Raw genomic sequence first — 12567 nt, 5'->3', positions numbered from 1 at the left:
AGATAAAGAGTATCGTTGCCCTTGGCTCACCAGGGATCTTTCAGAATAGGTACTTACTTGGTTGTGACAGGGAAGGAAGGTCTGTGAGGGCTGCTTTATCTACAGTGGCTAGAATAATGTCTAGTATATTTATAAAAATCAGATTAACAAATGAAAATGAGAATTTTTGTACGTGTCTCAATCAGTCTATGGACCCATTTTCCTTTAACCTCTTCAAAAACAAGGTATTCCTGGTGGAACTTCGTGGTTTTCAGAAGTTTTGGTTTGGTGCTTGATTTCTACAAGCTATTCGAATACTTTTTGTTAACAGTTGATTATTAGGTAAAAAAGTTGTTCCCGAGAGGAAACTTAAAATTAGGTAGAATTATACTATGCTGGAACAGAAAATGTTTCCAGAGAGCTTTGACCCACTTCTGGTGCTTTATTACAGATGAATACGTTGAGGTCTAGAGAAGTTAAGTGACTTTAACCACAGTCATCTAACTGGTAAATGTTGAAGCCAAGAATAGGAGTTGACTTCTAATTGACGGTTGGTATTATTTCCATTGTGTAAAGCTGCACGCCGCTTTGATTTTCAAGTCAAATCTTAGCTTGAACTGTAGGAGAAAAAAAAAATCTCCATCTGGCTCTGCTAAATTCCCAGAGGGAAGTTTAAATCCTAGGGTGGCAGAACTCAGGAACGGAGAGGAAATTAACATTGTGTTTAGTTAAATAAGTGAGTGTTCAGAAAAGACACATGTGGACACGTGTACATTTTTCTTGCGGGTTTGTTTTCAAGAATTAAATTCAGGTAGACTGGATACTGCCTAAGGTAGAAGGCTTGGAGATTTATACAATTATGAGAATATTCCGTAGAAAAACCCCAAGAGATTGTTCCTTACGACCTGTATTTTCAGGTTGAAAGAAGATCCTCAGAGAGATTAAGTGACATGTCCAAGGTCACAGAACAATGAGTGACTTTTTCAGAAATGGAAACCAGAACTCTTAATTTGGGAGAAGTGAATATTGCTTTTCAGGTGTAAAGTGTGTAGCCTTAAAGGAAATATTTGGGTTTAAAGTGGTGTATTTAAAAAATATTGTAATCGTTAAATGTCTATTTATAATATGAAACGTAACAGCTTAACACATCCCACAAACATGACGTCCACGTACAGGAAGAGCCTCATCACCAGACATGAGATGCTCCCCATGCCCTCGGCTTCCTACATTCGGTCCCCATCCTCCATCCTCCACAGTGAACTACTCTGTGGAGCTTTCCTCTCTGTATTCTCTGTTCTTTATTCTTTGACCATTATATGCATTATTGCTAAAAATCTATTTCTTAAAAATTGTGCTTGCTTTTGAACTTGATCAGAATGGCAGCAAAGTGTTCGTATTCTTCTGCACCTTGCTTTTTCTATCCAGCGGTATGCTCTGAAGATCCGACCATGCTGACGGACATGGTCAGTCTGTTGCAGTGATGTGCAAACTCCAGCTATGCACAGTTCATTCATCTCTTCTCTCATTTTTCTGTATTTGGTTTATTTGACAGTCGCTTTTGTTTGTTTGTTTTTGCTGTCACCAACCAGGCTGCCACAGACGTTCTTAGGCATGTCTCATGATAAATCTCTGGGAAAGGCTGGGCTGGGCAGTGTCCCACCTTTTCAAGATGATGCCCAGCTGTTTTGTAAAGTGGCTGTGCCACTTGGGACTCCCACCAGTGGCATCTCAGTCCCCAGTGTTCTAAGTCCTTGCCAACACTTAGTGTCACCAGCCTTCTTAATTTTTGCCAATCTGGTGGGTGGATATTAGCATTCAAAGGTGGTTTTTATTGTGATTTGGGGTCTAATATTTTTCTGTTAGAAATAAATGGACAATATTGCAAGGGGATGTCAGAATAAGACATTTTATAAATACTCACTTTAGGCAAAATGACTAAGAAGAACAACACAGTCACATGAAGAAAGTATAAAGTGCGAGAAGAGAGATATTTTCGCACGTTTAGCGTGATGGGTGTTGATATATTCAGCAATCACACTTTCATGTTCGTTAATATTTAATGATAATCTTGAATTAATTAAGTGAAGTTCAATTTATTCATAGTTATTCATTTTATCCTGATGTTTTAACTCATCCTGGAAGAGAATATAGTAAGGTGGGATTTTTATATATATATATATATATATATATATATATATATATATATATATATACATACATACATACACACACACACACACACATTAACATTTGTACATATGTAAATGACTCAGGATGAAATCATATACTGACCTGAATAGATTACATTGCAAGGTTTACAGAAGTAATAACACTGTAACTCTTTGGGCTGTTTTGAGATTTTCACCGTTTAATTTTTTTAAAACCCTCTTAGATCCTTGGTTGAAAAGTGTCCTGCCCGTGCTTATTATTTGATGACCCCAGTGATGTGACCCAGGCTCTCTTGGTTCATGTTATAGACTGGTTTCTACCCCAGTGGGATCTGACCAGGTAGCACCAACTTCCTGTTTTAATGTGATGGTAAAATTATGGAATCCCTGGTACCCATTTCTACCCTCCACTGATCAAGTAAGAGCACTTTTGCTATAATAACTTGTTACCAAAGGTAGATGATCAAACTCAGAGAAGTGGAACATCTTTTGATAAAGATCCAATAAATGCCCAAAGTTAAATGAATTTTAATAAATGTCTCCCTCTGTGAGCACAGATCTGCACAGTTTATATTCCTGTTTGACAGAAAAGGTCCTCTTTGTATTGTGAAGTTATCTTGTGATAAGACATTGAGCATGGACACAATGGGGTCACTTCAGGTGTTACGATCGCCTTAAGGATTTGGGATGGTTACCTAGCAAGAATCAGAAGGGACAGAGTTAGGAGACCAAGTTTATTTTAGGATCCACTCGGAGCTCAGCGTTTAACCTGGGACCATCCTAGTTTCTAAAGCAATGGACCCAAGCAGCAGATGGTTTTTCTATCTGAAGTTGGATTGAACAGGCATAGGCATGCTGGATTCCCACCCACCCCTCCTACTCTCTCTCTTTTTTTTTTTTTTTTTTTTTTTGTGGTACGCGGGCCTCTCAGTGTTGTGGCCTCTCCCGTTGCGGAGCACAGGCTCCGGACGCGCAGGCTCAGCAGCCATGGCTCACGGGCCCAGTCGCTCCGCGGCATGTGGGATCCTCCCGGACCGGGGCACAAACCCGTGTCCCCTGCATCGGCAGGCAGACTCTCAACCACTGTGCCACCAGGGAAGCCCCCCTCCTACTCTCTTTAGGTTGGGTCTCACCCTTTGATGGCAGCAAGGGACATGATCCAAATTTCAAGATGTGAAAATTGCCAGAAGCCATCCAACTGACCAAAGCCTCCGAAAGAATAAGCTCTCCTAATCCCGGCTGCCTTCATTGCATCTTGAGGCCTAGCAGAAAAGCTGCGGTGATGTGGATTCCCAGACACCTATCTTACTTACGTTGGCAGGTCTGCAGGATTCCAGAAGGTTCGGATTTGACAAGTTGAGTATAGCCAAGGGTGTCCCTTGGGGTTCTGTCCTTTGTTGATTGCATAACTCCCTTCCCAACTCCACCACCAACCTTCACCCAAGGTGGACCTCACCCATCTGCTTGTTGCTCTGTTCCCATTTATTCTTTGCTTCCTCTGCATGTGGCCTGGCTCCATATGGTATCCCGAGCCTGGGAAAGCCGTCTCTGCTCCATTTGCTTAATTAGTCTCCAACTGTGTCTATGGCTCACCTTGTTCTTATGTTTACAAGATTATAAAAACTCTGAAACTTTCCCTTCCTAGTTTTCCTGCATCTTCAGGTATAACACCAAACTACAATTTCCCAAATCCCCTACATTAAGGCATTCTGTTTCCACTAACTCAAAATCTGTAATGATAGTTCTACAATCTATAATAACATTAATCATCTCATAATCATTTCTCAACAAATGATCTTCTTAACCAAATACATTTTGTATACTTGTCATTTAATCTAATATCTTTTCTTTCTCGTTTTATTTCCCTTCTGATTACTGCTACTCGGTATTCTTGAAAGTACCCAATCACATTTTGTTGGTTTTGCATAATTTCAGATCTAATTGAGGAGATAATGCATATGTAAGAGGAAAACATAGCAATTTATTAATACCTAGAAAATTTACTGAGAACTTATTTTGTCCTCGGAAGATGATAGCTTGCTATGTGTGTGATGTGTATTATCATTTAATTCTTACAGTGAGTCACTGATGCAGTAACGTTATTATCCCCACATTATAGATATGGAAACTGAGGCATGTAATGGTCCGTGGTCACACAGGAAGTAGCTTGTGGAACCAGTAGAGAGAAGGTGCAAATATGAGATATCTGTCCACGTCCCAACATTCTTCATCTCTGGTCTCTACTTCTTTATCAATATGATACATGTCTCATCCTCTTTAAACCTTTTCTGAACAAGACAGGTCTTTTAATTTTTAAAACCTTTTTTTATTGAACTTTTTTTATAATTGATTTACCATACTGTATTAGTTGCAGATGTACAGAGAAGTGGTTCAGTTTTATATATATATAATCCTTTTCAGATTGTTTTCCATGATAGGTTATTATAAGATATTGAATATAGTTCCTGCGCTATACAGTAGGTCCTTGTTTTCATCTATTGTATACGTAGTGGTGTGTATCTGTTAATCCCATATCCCTAATTTATCCCTCCCCTTTTCCCCTTAAGATGGGTCTTTTAAATAAATAAATCTGTTCCTTGGTCTGAGAGAATGGCAGAAAGTAGTATAAGAATTCAAAAGCAGAAGCAATCACAGCCAGCACTTACATGTAAAAAGAGGCTTTCTGGACTCTAGCTCAAAGACATGAGTAGGACAGGACTTTCAAATGCCTTATCAAGACCACTTGGGGCGAGACTTTGAAGTGGAAGACGTCTTCTCCCACAGTGGCCTCAAATCCGGCCATCCTGATGTCCTACTTGTATTGGGGGTGTGGAGATGGAGTTAGGGTAATTGGGGGACCAGAAAGGATCAGCAGTTTGTGTGCACGTAGAGTGTCAGTTGTGTTGTCACATGACCAACACAACCATCATCCAGGCACCCTGCTCCTTTGAGAACCTGGATCTTATCTATGCTTCGTCGGGTTCTGGGTGCTGTGATTTCCTTTTGCTATTACGTTTCCCCAGAAGTGAATATGATCTTATCCATTTTGCAGGAAAAATGCTGGGAATGCAGGATACATGACTGATTTTATCCTTGAAATTACAAAGGTCCCTCTATCCCGGTGACTGTGATCACTTTTTCTTATCTTTCTATCAAGTGTACATGAATTGAAATTCATATTTTAAAAAGTTGATAATGCTGAAACCGGGAAGATGGCATAACCAGCAGAAACAGAAGAGATAAATTCTAGCAAATGTGTGTTAATCTTTTACACTTTCTCTAAACTGGAATGAGGAACTTGGGGTCCTGAGATAGGGGATGCAGCGTGTTATCAACTCAGTTGTTTATCTGGAGTCATGTAAAATTAGAAAGGAACACAAGTTTGCCTAGGTTCCCTCCCCACCTGCAAGGATCCTACTGCATCCTTTTAAGACTCTCCACCAACCTTCACGGAGTGCCTCGTAAATTCATGTGGCTTCAAAGTCTCTGCCCTCTGCTTCCCTAAGCAGCCATAAGATCTTCTCTGACCACCTCCACTGACGTACTGTCCCCTGCCCTCAGGGTCCCTGCAGTGTGTCACCTTCCCAGGACATCTGTAAATATTGCTCTGGAATAGGCAACCTTTAAAGCATCTTCTGAACTGACAGAATTGAAGCAGCTTTTCCATGATGAGTTTCTGTATTAGAAGCTCATTCAGGAAGCACTGAGTTCTCATCCAGAACAAACAGCGGTATGAATGAGCACATCTGCCCTGTTTTCTAGCAAATTCTGTTGAGAAAATATGAATTCGGAAAATCTTCTCTTAGATTGTTTGTGATGTGAGCGAAGTTGAATCATTTTATTACACTTTGCGGTACAAGGCTGAGGGTTCCAACCTACAGTACAATCTAGGAAAACCATTCCTGTAGCTTGATGTGAAAGACCTTGCACTTAGTAGGCAAACAGATGGTCCTAGTGAATTTAGAAAACAATAGCTGCCTTATCACTGTCATAGTTAAATGAACTGTGAACTACTTCTCGCCTTCATATCGATGCAAGTGTTCTGCGAACGTGGCACAACTTTCATTATTCATTTTATGAAGATCTACATAAAGTTCTTCATAAAAACTCTAAGAGGACATTTTTTTATTAATCCATTTTCCAGACGAGGAAGCAAATACCTGTAGCAGTGAATATTTACTGGTTTTGGAAGAATTGGTGGGTCCCATTTAATGATAGCAAAAGAGCAATTTCATGATATTTTTTTAGGTTTGAGCTATAAAGTATACTCTCTATACTCTGTCCTAGTGTATAAAAGATCACTCTTTTATGAGTTAGATATCAATCAAAATAAATCTTGAAAGATGCATTTTGTGGGCACTAACATCACGAATCATGATGCTTAATAAGGTTAGAGCCTCTTCCAGAAACAATTAAATTTTATAATTTATGTGTATAAGCTTGTAGATGTAATTCATTCAGTCTCATTTACCAAGCATACGTACACATAATTGGCTTTTTAAATTGCTTGTAGAGTATATTCACAGCTATAGGCTAGTTTTTCCTTAAATAGTGAATGTTTACTACGCTTAGGAATAAACGTTTTATTCTCACTTATTATATAAATAGATAATGCTAGTATTAATATTTTTACTTAGGTGGCTCAAATTTCTTTCACATTTGGACTTTGTTATATTTAGAAAACAGATATTTGGCTTTAATCCCCAAATTCATTTGTATGTCTTGCTTTATAGTTTTCTTTTTTATCTATCAAAAGATAGATACCTATCAAAAGAAAATTTATGGCTAATTTACCAGTGAAATGTCTGAAACTGAGGGTTATAAATATATTTGAAGAAAAGTTAATATGTGTCTGATACATTAATTGACTTTTCAGTTATTTTAAAATATAAGGAAGCTCACTGAAGAAAAATTCAAAATTACAAATAAAATGAATTGATAAAATCCCAGTGATCCTATTAATATTAATATTTGTATGTGATGTGATGTGAGGTTATTTTAGATGTACCTTTTTATTTACTAAAATACCATGTCATTTAAAAAACTTTTTATTTGAGGATATTGTGAATCCTTTTACATGCTATAAACATGGAGTTATATTACCAATTTTGATGGCTATACATGTCTTTGATTCAATATATATATGTATATATGCATGTGTATGTATGTGTGTATATATATATATATATATATACACATACATACACACACACACATAATTTAAATCCTATTTAAGCCCCTATTGTTGAGCATTTTAGGCTAAATCCAGGTTTTCTTTTCAAATAATAAAAAAGACAGTGGTGGGCTTCCGTGGTGGCGCAGTGGTTGAGAGTCCGCCTGCCGATGTAGGGGACACGGGTTCGTGCCCCGGTCCGGGAAGATCCCACATGCCGCGGAGCGGCTGGGCCCGTGAGCCATGGCCGCTGAGCCTGCGCGTCTGGATCCTGTTCTCCGCAAGGGGAGAGACCACAACAGTGAGAGGCCCGTGTACCAGAAAAAAAAAAAAAAAAGACATTGGTGAACATACTTGCACATTGTATGAACCACATCTCTTTTGGGGATAAAGTTCTAAACTTGCAATTGTTTTATTAAAGGCAATATACACATTTTCAAGCCTTTTTTTTTTTTTTTAGCTTTGCCAAATTGTTTTCCAAAGAGATCATGCCAATTACCTTTTGTTAATAGTGTGTGAATATCCTTTCCCCAATCCCTTGCTAACAGTGATCTTATTATTTTATATTTTTGACAGAGTGCTTGTAGTGAGCTGAATGGTGGCCCCCCAAAAGACATGTCCACGTTCTAACTCCAGAACCTGTCAATAACACCTAAAATGGCAAAAGAATGAACACGGCCTTGTAATGCAAGGATGTGACTAAGTTAACAATCTTGAGAGAAGGAGTGTATTCTAGATTATCTATCTGGGCCCTAAATGCAATCACATAAGAAAGAGGCAGAGGGAGTTTTCAGAGGGATACTGAGGAGGAGAAAATACTGGGAACACAGAGCAGAGATGCTGCCACAAGCCACGGAGTGCTGACAACCGTTAGAATTTGGAAGAGGGAAGGAATAGATTCTCCCCTAGAAGCTCCCTAGGGAATGTGGCCCTTTCAGCACTTTGATTTCAGACTTCTGGCCTCCAGAAATGTGACGGTATACATTTCAGTTGTTTTAAGCCATGAAGTGTGTGATGATTTGCTACAGCAGCCCCAGGAAGTTAGTCCAGTGCTGTACAGAATCCACCGTTTATGAAGAGGTATTATTACAGTTTGAAGGGAACATTTCTGAACCAAATTCTCAAACATCATCAATAACCTGGTCAAGTTGCCACTTCATCTTTACTATCTGCTTATAATTCTCTCTTATCACCTCAGTTGTCTTCAGTAGGTACCAGAGCCTTGGGTCACCTCTTTGTCTCTGTCCACAACTAAGTTCTCCTCCCTCAGAATCTCCCGTGCCTGAGATGTCAGTTACTTCTCTGCACTAAGACCTAAATTCTTCTTTCTTCTTCACATGTCACTGCTGAGCTGTGACTAGACGGTGGCTTTCTGGATAGCTTATCAGCACCTCCAAACCAGCGTACCTACTGCTAAACTCTCTGTCTTGCTCCGCGTACTATATTGTCTTCCGTGGTGATTCATACGTTTCTCCACCCAGATGTTTAAGCCAGAATCATGTGTCTTGATGATCACCTCCATGTGGAATCGCTCACAGGGCACTCTTGATAAGCATTCTTTTTTTTTTTTTTTTCTTGCGGTACGCGGGCGTCTCACTGTTGCGGCCTCTCCCGTTGCGGAGCAACAGGCTCCGGACGCGCAGGCTCAGCGGCCATGGCTCACGGGCCCAGCCGCTCCGCGGCATGTGGGATCTTCCCGGACCGGGGCACGAACCCGTGTCCCCTGCATCAGCAGGCGGACTCTCAACCACTGCGCCACCAGGGAAGCCCACCAAGTGCTTTAAGCATCAAAATTCAGTCCTTGTACACTATGCACACACACAAACAAAACCTACTTTGAAACACTTTACTTGCTTTTAACAGCAGTAAGAAAATTAAGCAATATTATGGTCAACAGTGCTCCTTAAAGTTTAGAGTAACTGTATAAGAGCATTCTTTTCCCTTAAAATTATTTCTGCCATCATCAACCTGCCCAAATTTTAAGGTGAGTTTTTCCGACGTTTGTATGGTTCCAAATCTTCACAGGAACCAGGAAAGTGAAGGCTCCGTGTTTCAATCAAAAACTCTATCTCCCTGAAAATGCTACTTAACCCAGTTGGCGTCATTTCCCAAGACAGTGGGGTTAACAAAATAACTATTCCACACTGTGCCAAAAATTATCAGCATGGGTCTAGACATCTTGACAAGACCAAAAGGTCCACCCTGAACCTAAATGTGTCTGGTCGGTCAGTGTTGTACGGTGGCTACAACTTCACTTTTGTATCATTCTACCTTATTGGCAAGCTACATTTCTAGGTTAACAGTTCTACCAAATATAGATATGAAAGGTTATTTTTAATAAGACAATGTTGCAAATTATGGTCAACCAACATCTTTTCATACCTCAAGCATTAAAAAATGAGATTCGTTACAAAAATATACAGAGACACCACAAACTGATAGCTGCCCATAACATTAAACAAACTGGACTCTTAAGAGTGGCTTCTCAATCGCATATCATTTTAATAATAACCATTGCCTGGTACAGGGAAAACTGACAAGTGTTTTTTAAGCATCATTGCAACATTGTATTCCTGATAATTTAAGTAAACCAAACTGTGAGTAAATGAATGATACATGCCTAAAAATATCATGGTTTATGCTATCAGTGGCCACTGGACTTAGGACTAGTCCAAGACCTTGATCTAGATTTTGACCTAGACCTAGACTGTGATCTTGACTGAGATTTGGATCTAGGTGGTTCTTTTTTCCTTGATTCCTTTTCATGTCTTGAGCCAGACGTATAATGTGTTTTGGAATGTGTTTTAGTGACGCCTCTAGTTTTGGTGTGAGATGCAGACCTAGAATGTGATTTAGCCTTCATTTCTTTCTTGGGCTGGGACTTGGACTGTGATCTTGAATTGGATTTGGATCTTGAAAAAGATCGATTTCGGTGTTTGAATCTATCATTATCGGAACAGCTTCTGCTGTGCTGTGGTCTTCCAGTCAGTCTACTGTTTCTAGGACTATAAGATCTTCTATAGTTGTAATCAAAGGAAGGACTTCTTGATCTCCTTCTTTCAGTAACTTCGGCTTCTAGAACGTCTGTATCTGTCATAATCATCATAGAGTGAAGAGCTATACACATTCCTCCCTTCCTTGGCTTTCATCTGATTTGGAGTCTTTTGATCCCCCTGTGCAAATGTATTTCAGTTTGGCGTCCACAAATCCGTTTTCTGTCCAAATTATGTAAAGCATCTTCTGCATCACGAACATCCTCAAATTGAACATATGCAAATCCTCTTGGACGGCGAGTGTAGAAATCAAGTGGAACATACACGTCAACTGTAGGACCATAACGACCGAATTCGCGTCGCAAATCTTCAGACCTGGTATCGTCCGCAAGTTCCTTACAAAGAGAGACGTGTTGGGGGGACGCAGGTACGGGGACATGATGGCATGAGTCTCAGCAGGGACACTAAGGGACTCATCAAACCGTCTGCACCTCTGGCGCCGGATCCTCAAGACACAGCCAGAGAGCTCTGCTATGACCTAGTTTATTTATTTTTTATGGAAGTGTAATTAATTTACAATGTTGTGTTAGTTTCAAGCATACAGCAAAGTGATTCCATTATACAGATGAATACATATGTATTCTTTTTCATATTCTTTTCCATTATAGGTTATTACAAGGTATTGAGTATAGTTCCCTGTTATATACAGTAGGTCCTACTTTATATTATTTTTATTATTTCAAAATTTTAAGTTTTCTTAATAAGCCAGCACAAAGTATATGTTGGTGAATGTTTCATGTGAAATTGAAGAGATTATGTGTTCTGTTGTCCAGAGGGGTGTTCTGTAAATGTAAACAGAAATTATGTCAAATAAGTTGATTGCATTGTTTAGGTCTTCTGTGATCTTACTAATGTACTCTGTACTTGTTCTGTCCCTTCGAGAAGAACAGTGAAGTCTTCAACTATAATTGTGGATTTGTCTGTTTCTCGTTTCAGTTTTTGCTTCATGAATCTTGACCTTCTATTGTAAGGTGCATATGCATTTAGGATGGTTGTGTCTTTTTGGAGAATTAACCCCTTTATCATGCCACGATGTCCCTCTTTATGACTAATAATATTCCTTTTTCTGACGTCTTTATCTGTTATTAGTATAGCAACGTCAGCTTTCTTTTGGTTAGTGTTTACGTAGTTCATTTTTTAATTCTTTTTAAACTATCTGTATCTTTATATTTGAACTGTTTCTTGCAGACAGCATATATTTGGTTCTTATTTTTTATTATCTATCTTTTAAGCTGCTTTCTATTTGTTCCATCTGTTGTTTCTTCTTTTTTCTTTTATTATATTCTCTAATAAACAGCATGATTTGTAATTTCATTTTATCTGTTATATTAGCTTCTTTATTCATTTGTGTTAATGTTTTAGTGTTTGCCCTATGATTTGCAATACACTGTACATCTTTAATTAATTAGAGCCACCCCTCAGATGTCATTTTATCACTTTACACATGTTATGTAAGGTCTTTCAAGGATCTTACAACAATATATTCTCTATTCCTCTCTCCCATCTTTTGTGTTTTTTTTCCCATAAATTTTACTTTTGCGTATGCTATAAACATACAATATGTTGTTACTATTTTTTACTTTAGACAGTTTTATTTTCAATCAATTAAAAATAAGAAAAAAAGAATTTTATGTTATATTCACTGATTCCATTTTCAACACCATTTCTTTGTGTCAGTCCAAATTTGTTTCCTCTCATGTTCCTTCTGCCCGAAGAACTTCCCTTACCACTGTTTGTAGGGAAGGTCTGCTGGCAATGAATGATCTCAGTTTTTCTTTTTCTGAGAGTGTCTTTACTTCTTCATTTTTGAAAAATATTTTCACTGGGTGTAGAATTTTGGGTTGACTTTTTTTTTTCTCCTTCAGCACTGCATTGTCTTCTAGCTACAATAAGTCCACTGTAATTTTAATCTTTGTTCCTCTGCATAGAATGTGCCTTTTTTTTCTAAAGTGCAATTTGTTTTCTTTTTATCCTTCCTGTGTTCTCTGAATTTCTTGGATCTGTGTTTGCTTAGTGTCTGGGTTTTCTGTGTATGTGTGAATATTCTTTTTTTAAAATTTAATTTAATTTTTATTCTATATTGGAGTATAGTTGATTTACAATGTTGAGTTGGTTTCAGGTATACAGCAAAGTGATTCAATTATAAATATACATATATCCATTCTTTTTCAGTTTCTTTTCCCATATAGGTAAT

General features: G+C 38.5%; 1 protein-coding gene and 1 pseudogene across 2 annotated transcripts in view; one reads left to right on the top strand and one right to left on the bottom strand.

Moving 5' to 3' along the window:
• Nucleotides 1–12567, top strand: part of DLGAP1 (DLG associated protein 1) — a gene marked incomplete at both ends in the record, with an annotated part of 968578 nt that overhangs the window by 158674 nt on the left and 797337 nt on the right. The gene's annotated exons all lie outside the window — the stretch shown is intronic.
• LOC307197097 lies at nucleotides 9157–10752 on the bottom strand (annotated as a pseudogene). Its single transcript has one exon. The product of its transcript is annotated as an uncharacterized misc_RNA (transcript).

The sequence above is a fragment of the Stenella coeruleoalba genome (assembly GCF_951394435.1).
Source record: "Stenella coeruleoalba genome assembly, chromosome: 14".
Taxonomy (NCBI): Eukaryota; Metazoa; Chordata; class Mammalia; order Artiodactyla; family Delphinidae; genus Stenella; species Stenella coeruleoalba.
Note: the sequence above shows the minus strand (reverse complement) of the source record. Positions and strands in the feature narration are given on the sequence as shown.